An 8,408-nucleotide genomic window follows, 5' to 3' on the forward strand; every position below is an offset into this window, starting at 1 on the left:
CGCAACGTACAGATTAGCTGGCCAATCAGAGACACAGAGCTTTTCAAATCTGTGCTTTTTTAAGAGAGTGAAATCTGGAGTTACAAAAATGTACCGTGTGGGGAAAATAATGTGTAAACAATCCTAATTTGTGTCATTTAGTCACAACTGGAGGTCCCGGCTACTACTGTACATGATATTACACGTGTGTGCTGCTATGGATCATGAAGAGTTTGTGTTTAGCCACTGTTTAAACTTAGATGGCAGCATTTATACTGTAAAGTTTTAAACAATACTTATCAGAGAAATATCATGTATGTCAGGGGTTTTCAAACTTTTTGTGTGTGTGGACCACTATTTGTAATCAAGAATTTTCGCGGACCACCTCATAATACTTATTATAAAATATGTCTACACAAAGTCCTGAATTAATCTGCACATCTAAATAGTCTTACTAGCACTAAAACTATAACTGGTCATCGCATCAGTACAACAGGTTTCTTAACCTTTTATCATAATTATTTATATACATATTCTTAGTGTTGGGAAAGTTCACTTTCTACATGAACTACCCAGCGGGCACCTTGACGTCAATTTGACATCAACAAATAGTCAAGATTTTGACCACCATGTATAACGTGCATGAATATGCATATTTTCATTATATTTTGTAATTATTTCCTTGTGGTTGTAAAGAGGCCCAACAAAGGTATCGATCTGACATGTTTTTTCTGGTCCCTATATCTCAGGTCAATATCAATGACATTAAATCGATGTTGATTTGATGTCAGGAAATAAGATGTCAAATTGATGTTAAATTTATGTCAAAACAATGTCTGTAAAAGTATATTTATTACTCATTGTAAATCAATGAGACTCATTTTTAACATCTTGAAAGTTGTAGGTCTATGTATTTTGCATGTGTTTTTTTTATTTATTTAAATCCTAGCATGTTTACAAGTAGTTCACATTTAAAATGACACTATAATTGCATATACTATAAAAGGTCAATTTAATCTGATATCGAAGCTTGATATTGAATGATCCAAGCAGTCATATGACCGACCTTCAACGTTGAAATTTGGTTGAAAAAGCTTAGTTGTTTGTTCAACGTTGACACAACGTTGAAACAACAGTGAATGGTAAACAGTTGCAAAGGGTCAATAAAATAAATGTTTAATGACATTGTAATTTGTGAATCATTCAGTAAAAAGCTGTAAAAACTCGTTTTATGAAACTGATAAAAATACTATTTAAAAATTTACCAAAAGTAATTGGGAGAGTTAAAAATGTAATAGACACATGCAAATAAACTATTATTATTGTTGTTTTATTGTTATTATATTTTCATCACAGTGTCTTAAATATAACATGTTAAATATAAATTTTAAGAATACCATTAATAATAAAATACATCAAGACTTTTATCGGTTTAATTCATACAAGTCAGTTTGGAATGTTTGATCCTGACTAAAAAAGTAGCGAGGTAATCTCGCGAGATTACAGCCTCCCCATATAGAGATTACACGAGACTGGAGAGTTTAACGGCTGTCTGCGTGATCATCGAGAAAGTGCATTGAGGTAAGGAAATATCAAGTCAATAAGTCAATGTTTAAAACGCGTAACATTATTTTATTCACACATAAAATGTTTTATGTTTAATATGCATCGTGCTTTTTCTGTTATTTTTGAACGTATCCGTTATAATGGTTGATTCGCTATTCCACGGCATGTTCCCGCCGAAATTGGACTACGGTTACATTAATATGATTGTAATATGAATATTAATCAATTAATATGATATCTGGTCTTATCAACTTAACCACTTGGTTGTTTATTGCTTCAGAAAAGCACCTAAATGTAAGGGCTTTTTGGACAACTGTTCGGTAGAAAAGCGTTGATATCGTAGTTCAGTCAGTGAATATCTGATAGGTCTTACAGGCGCCACAGACACCTCTGTCAGTCATTTGTAAAGAGGAGCAGCACGGCAGCTGGATGAGTGCGGTCAGTTAATTAATGCTGCTTGCTTAATTTCATGTTACTGATTAAGTGTGTATACTTAACGTTAGATGAGATGTTGGTGTTTTATTGCTCGCGAATTTGCAATAACTGCATTTATCAGGCATCACACGTTACGTCACACGCTTATGCTTGTATCTGCGGTCCCTCGCGCTGTATCCATGATTTAAAGCGGAATAAAATTCTTAACTCCTTTGTAAGGAAAAAGTCAAACAGTGTAAGTTGTTGGCATGTGCTATTTGAATTGAAATGAAGTGTAATGGTATTATTTTGCTTACTTCTCTTGATGAATAATTAGCAAGTTTAATGGAACTTGAAAATATTAGTTCCAGACAAATGTGCTCTTGTTTTCAGTGTATTTTTATAACTCTTTTGTAATGTCTTTGTTATCAGAGCCCTTCAAATTAAAAATACTGATGGTGATCTTGTCAATGCTGAGATTTTAATGCATCAACAGCCATTACATCTGGCTGGATCAGGTAATGTTGTGACATGTTAACCCTGATATTTCACAGTATATACTTAAATGCATTAATGCAAGTGTATGCATTACATTCTGATGAAGGTCATCATTTATAGAATTCTCTTTTACTATTGCACTAATTTTACTTTTTTTATATGTTGTCAGGATTGAACAAGAATCAGACAGCAAGGGTTGTCACATCAGAAACGTAATAACACAAACATAAGAAACTTCACAGGTAAGCTTTTTAAAACCACCTACTACTTGTTTCTCAGTACTGGTTTATCATTGTCATTAGGAAAATATAAGAAAATAATTCAGGATGCAATGGTCTCTGTTCAGCACAGCAATTAATTTCTTCTGTATGTCACTATTCCCTCTATATTATATACATGTTTCACACCCTTTGTTTTCAATAGACAGAGCCAGAATTTAATTCATAGTTCAGAGCAGATGTTGATGGAAGTTTTGAAAAGGGTTCATATTGACAGACAAAATGGATCTTTGTGGTTGTGTACATAACAGCTTTCTTTCCTTCTTATCTTTATTAGGGCTGTGACAGTGACAATATTTTACCACCGCGATGGTAATGCACCAATTCACCACTGTGGTGCGGTGGTTATAGAATGTGTTTGTGTGAGGGGGGAGGTATATATCTTTTATATATATAAATATATATATAATGCATACATATATTTTGAAATATAAAAATGTAAACAAAGATCAGATATGATGTTTCTTAACAAATGTGTGTGTTCATAGGCGGCAATTTCTTTTTCCGCCGGTGGGTGCTCATCACAACCTCAAGCTTTACTTCGCAATGCCAGGTGCTCTAGAGTCTGGAGCGCTCAAAGGCTTTGAAGAGGTGGAAAGTGGCGCAGTCACGTTTTCGTGTGAATTGTGAAGTTAAAGGTAATGTTTTTCCTGTGTTTTTGATTGTGTTCATGTTTTGTGTGAAAAAACAGTATTTTTCACACAATTTACTGTATAGTGCTGTTTTCACTGTCCTCAAAACGGGCTGATGTCTTCCTTGTTCTATGAAGTCCCTCCTTCAGAAATATGTAACGAGTTCTGTTGTGTAGTTTGTTTAGTGTGTTGTGATTCAACAGCAGCTTAGCTTAGTCAGAGCTAGGGCTGCACGATTAATCAAACACGATTGTCACGCACATCTCGTCAGTAAAGCTGGTTCCTTGATAAGTAATAAATCCCCATCAGCTGCTTTCAGATGGAACACCATTTACTACACAGACCCGACAAAAGGAGAAATCATTGCCGATTATGAATGCGATATTTTCCCTTTTGTCAGTGAACTACGGCTCTGTGTAGTAAATGGCGCTCCATCTGAAAGCAGCTGATGGTGATTTATTACTAATCAAGGAACCAGCTTTACTGACGAGATGTCCGTGACAATCGTGTGTGATTAATTGTGCAGCCAGAGCCATTTGAGCTTAGCTGGCGACTGACGTGTTCCTGTGGGCGGAGGTTAGTCAATGCTCGTCATTCAACCAGGAATTAGAGTGCTATAGTACAAACTGGCCGTTCACTGTATGGTTTGAAAGGGGAATATATCGCTTGGCAGTAGGCTTGTTGCGATAGTCGGTGAAACGGTGATTACCGGTGCTTCAGCCTCTCACCGTTTAGATCACCACCGCGACACCGTCTTTCACCATCGTTTTGATATTTTCTTGTAATTTAATCATTTAGTTTCGTTAGAGAGAGCAAACACTTACAACTGAATGTGTCTGCTGTTTGAATTCAGCGGAGCTGAACGCGCATCATCACAGAGCAGCGGCTGCGGGTGTCAGATTTCATTTATTCCTGTCAGACTGCGGCGAGCAGATGATGGCAGAAGCCGCGTGCTTACTCGTTTTTGTTATAATATACATATATGATGTTTAATATAGGTCAGATCGTTTTGTTGTTGTGTTTTTCATTAAGAATAATAATAAACCCACCATTCAAGCAGCGTTTTATGAAGGAATAGCCGGTTGCTCTGCTTGGGACTGGCGGGTTCTGTCAGAAGTACCTGCGCACATTGACTCAAGCACTTAAACCAGCTGTTGTACTCGCATTTGCACGCAAATTCATACGCAATTTAACGCAGCGTGCACAAGCGCTGGATTTAAACAACAGTTGCATCTAATTCAAAAGTGAAAGTAAAATGCCCCTATATAATGCATTTATAAGCCCCTTGGTGAAACCGGTATCACCGGGTTTGTCACGCGCTGATTTACCGGTGGGAAAATTCTGTCACCGCAACAACCCTACTTGGCAGTGAACTTAGAGCATAAATAATACCTTAGCTCAAACAGCAACATTACACACATTACACACGAACTAAATTTGCGATCAGGAAAAACAGTACCTTTAATGTGAATAAACTGAACATATGTGCTTTGCCATTTCGCTGGGTGCTTGAGCCGAGCTTCTGAGCACCCACGGGATTGGCGCCTATGTGTGTTTATTGTAGCACTTCAATCCATGAAACAAAAAGTGAGAAACCTTATTGGGGTTACAATGTTTTCAGCAGCACTAAAAACATGTTCTGATGGTGTACGGGTAGCGCAGATTGATACTTTTTCGCAACCTTGAGTGACCAAGAAAGAATATTTTGCCTCTGTTCTGCTCCCAAGCCACCGTGTCATCACTGATATCAGTTGCAAATAGCGCTCTAACTCTGAATCTGCTGGCTGTTTGCGTTCACACAAACTTGAAGATATCTCGCTGGGGGAGATTGTACTTTATATTTTTTCATAGTTTGTGACGTGCACGCAACCGCAGGCCGCACTTTACCACCACGGTGGTTATGAGAACTGTCACAGCCCTAATCTTTATGTATTATGGCTCTAATCATCACTTTTAAAATTATGGCTATGCCCATGAGTTATAAAATTCAAGTTATCACCAACCATTGTAATCCACCACCAAGCTACCATGTAGTAATGGAACCTTACAATAGATTTTTTACTTGTTTTGGATTGTATTCCGATCAAATTCTAGTAATCCTAATAATTAAGATGCAGTGTTTTGTATTTCACAATTTATGTTTTCTTTTTAAAAGGGGCTATGACTTGTTTTTTATTTTTTTATGTGTTTTATATTGTAGGCAGATCACCGTGCAACTTGGTGAAGTCATGTGTCTTTCCAGATGGCCAAATCTGTACCCCTCAAAAAGTAAGGAAATAATAGTGTCCCATGACAAAAAATGGAAACATTCTTAATTTTTTTTAATAGTTGTGCTTGGGCCACAGTTTTTTTATGTTTTTGTACAAATGAAATATGTTTTTTTTTTCAGAACTTTATTAAATGCCATGATAGACAAGATGAGCCTTAAGAGGAGATTTGGGAAGATGCTGTTTCATAAGTCTTTGCTTTGCCAGATTATTTGTGGTAAGTTTGTAAAATCTATATTAAAAATAGGACAAGAATATCTCCTAATCAAAATTTTTTGATCAGGTTGGGGTGTCTGCCAACGTGATGCCTTGCTGGTCTGGTTTGAGTTTGAAGTCTCTCACAGACAGTCCAGAAGGTCTGGAGTCCATCTTAGCTTTCATTGGTAAGTGACTGCACAAGAGGCTGTTTGACCCACACGTAAGGTAAACAGTCAATGTTTGCTTTGTTTAGCATCTCAATTTGGGGGGGGATATAGAGTCAATATCACCCAAGTATTCAGACCCTTTACTCTGTATTTAGTTAACGCACCTTTTGAAGCAGCAGTTACAGCCTCAGGTCTTTTTGGGAAGGATGCAGCAAACCTTGCAACACCTGGATTTGTTTTTAAAAAAACAGTTAGAAGCACCATTCACTTCCATTGTATTCTTTTATCCTGCTATGGAAGTCAGTGGTGCTTCTGGTCAGTTTGGTTACAGACATTCCTCAAAATATCTTTGTGTTCATCAGAACCCTTTAAGGTGTAGAAACATCAAGACCAATAGGAGACACCTGAGCTAAATTCCAGGTATTGTTGGAAAGGGTCTGAATATGTATAATGTAAAAAATTATACATTTGCAAACGTTTCAAAAAACGTTTGCAAATGTAAAAAAATGTATGAGGAAAAATGTAAACAATTGCAGTATCATGAAAGAACATAACAAAATTGAAAAGTGAAGAGGGTCTTAATACTTTCTGAATGCACTGTAGATGATCTTAATTGAAGCTCATTGTCACATTTGTAAACACAACAGCTTTCTTCCTTCATCAGCTATGCTATGTTTCTAGTCAGACCATTAAAGAACACACATCTTGCCTTCATGTGCAATAACTTTTTTTATACATGGCCTAAAAAACAGCATTTTTGACAATGAAATAACATGCGGTTTGTTTTTCCTCTTTAGATGCTGTCATCATTTTTTAAGTGCATGAGCCAGAATGGACGGGTGGTGGTGGCCATAAGAAGACTGTCAACTAAACTAGGGTGACCATACGTGCCCTTCTTCCCGGACCCGTCCTGTCCAGTCTTTTGGAACTCGTATTTGTCGACCGCATACGTCACAGAGGATTATTATTATTATTACAGAAAAGCAACCGTTACATTTTAAGGTAAGAAGAATGAAACTACGATTGTATATCTTATGTTTTTAACTGAATGGCGTATGCGGTCAACAAATACGACTTCCGGAAGACGCACCGAAATCCTGGACGGGATGCGTCCGGGAAGAATGGCACGTATGGTCACCCTAACTAAACCAACAACAAAATTCATATTTGCAGTTATAAATGAAATGACTTTTAAACCTGATTTTGTTTTCTTATTTTATGATTTCATTCTATATTTGGAATATTCCATTTTTGCACTACTAACTGGAAACTGTTTGAAAGAATGTGTTTTTATTAAAAGACAAATTTCAAAGGTGAATCATATGCCGGCTGGGATATCAAAATAGCATTAAAATGACATCAACATCATAACATCCTGATATCAAATAGATGTAGAATTGACATCAAAATGACATCAGCAGGGGTCAAAATCTTGACATCAAATTGACATCAACACTTTGACGTCAAAATGACTTTCATTTTTGACCTATTCTGTGACGTAATTTTGACGTCGATGTTTGATGTCAAATTGATGTTAAATTGACATCAAATGCCCGCTGGGTAGTTTAGTTCACAGATCACAAATTTTAAAATGAACTAGTTCAGTTCATAGTTCATATTTGAAAATGTTAAACTAGGTCACAGTTCCAAAAATGAACTAATTTATAGTTATTTTTTCCCATATTATTTTTTTAAATGATTGCCATTATAGCCCATATAGAACCACCAAACAGCAATTATTTGATCAGTTTTAACACTGAAGCTAAATGCGTCAGATTTCATCTTCATGTCCAACTTTAAATCCTTATTCAACCAGGGTTTACATTAGCGTTGACTGTCTTTTAATTTTTGTATTTGCTTACACATACCTTGAAAGGCTAGCTGGGTGGGGGTCGCACACCGGGCAAGAAGCGCTGCGAGGCATTGCGTGTTTGACAACTCGCAGGTATTGCACTCCACACGTGCACGTTAAATAGCGGGAGCTTAGTCAAAGTCTATTTCAAGATCCGGAATATGCGTTAGCAGCCTATGTTAATCGTTAACGATTTAGGACAAATATGATGTTATTTAATGTTAAACTATTTGAGTTGCGCGGCAGGAATTTCAGAAGCGTCGGTGTTGTTGTGATGACGCATGCAGCGTGACTGGTGAACACCGAGTGGTGGCGGTGTTGCCAGATTGGTTGTTTTTTCCGCTACACATTAAGGCCTGTTTACAGTGTGTTTTAGTCGGGTTTTCGCCTGGAAGAATATACAAATCTGGCACCCTATTGAACGACGTTAAACTGAGAGAGCGTGCCGTTCACAGGCACCAGAATGAATGAGTTCACAGTAACGTTTATTAGGCAGCAGTACACGTTCGCCCAAAATATGAAGTTTGTATATTAAAATATAAATATTCTTATTTTGC

At 36.9% G+C, this 8,408-nt stretch overlaps 1 long non-coding RNA gene across 3 annotated transcripts; it reads left to right on the forward strand.

Annotated features, from left to right (window-relative positions):
• Positions 1 to 2,399: 2,399 nt before the first annotated feature.
• On the forward strand, positions 2,400 to 7,153 carry LOC135719335 (uncharacterized). Of its 3 annotated transcripts, none has more exons than XR_012334991.1 (8): positions 2,400 to 2,477; positions 2,627 to 2,699; positions 3,013 to 3,109; positions 3,224 to 3,373; positions 5,568 to 5,635; positions 5,757 to 5,851; positions 5,918 to 6,057; positions 6,797 to 7,153. It is a non-coding gene; the product is annotated as an uncharacterized lncRNA (long non-coding RNA). The 3 variants fall into 3 exon arrangements; XR_010521073.2 differs by having other exon boundaries at positions 2,403 to 2,477; positions 5,918 to 6,017; positions 6,797 to 7,147; XR_010521072.2 differs by lacking the exon at positions 3,013 to 3,109 and having other exon boundaries at positions 2,401 to 2,477; positions 5,918 to 6,017; positions 6,797 to 7,144.
• Positions 7,154 to 8,408: the final 1,255 nt, after the last annotated feature.

This window comes from Paramisgurnus dabryanus, chromosome 14 (assembly GCF_030506205.2).
Source record: "Paramisgurnus dabryanus chromosome 14, PD_genome_1.1, whole genome shotgun sequence".
Classification (NCBI taxonomy): domain Eukaryota; kingdom Metazoa; phylum Chordata; class Actinopteri; order Cypriniformes; family Cobitidae; genus Paramisgurnus; species Paramisgurnus dabryanus.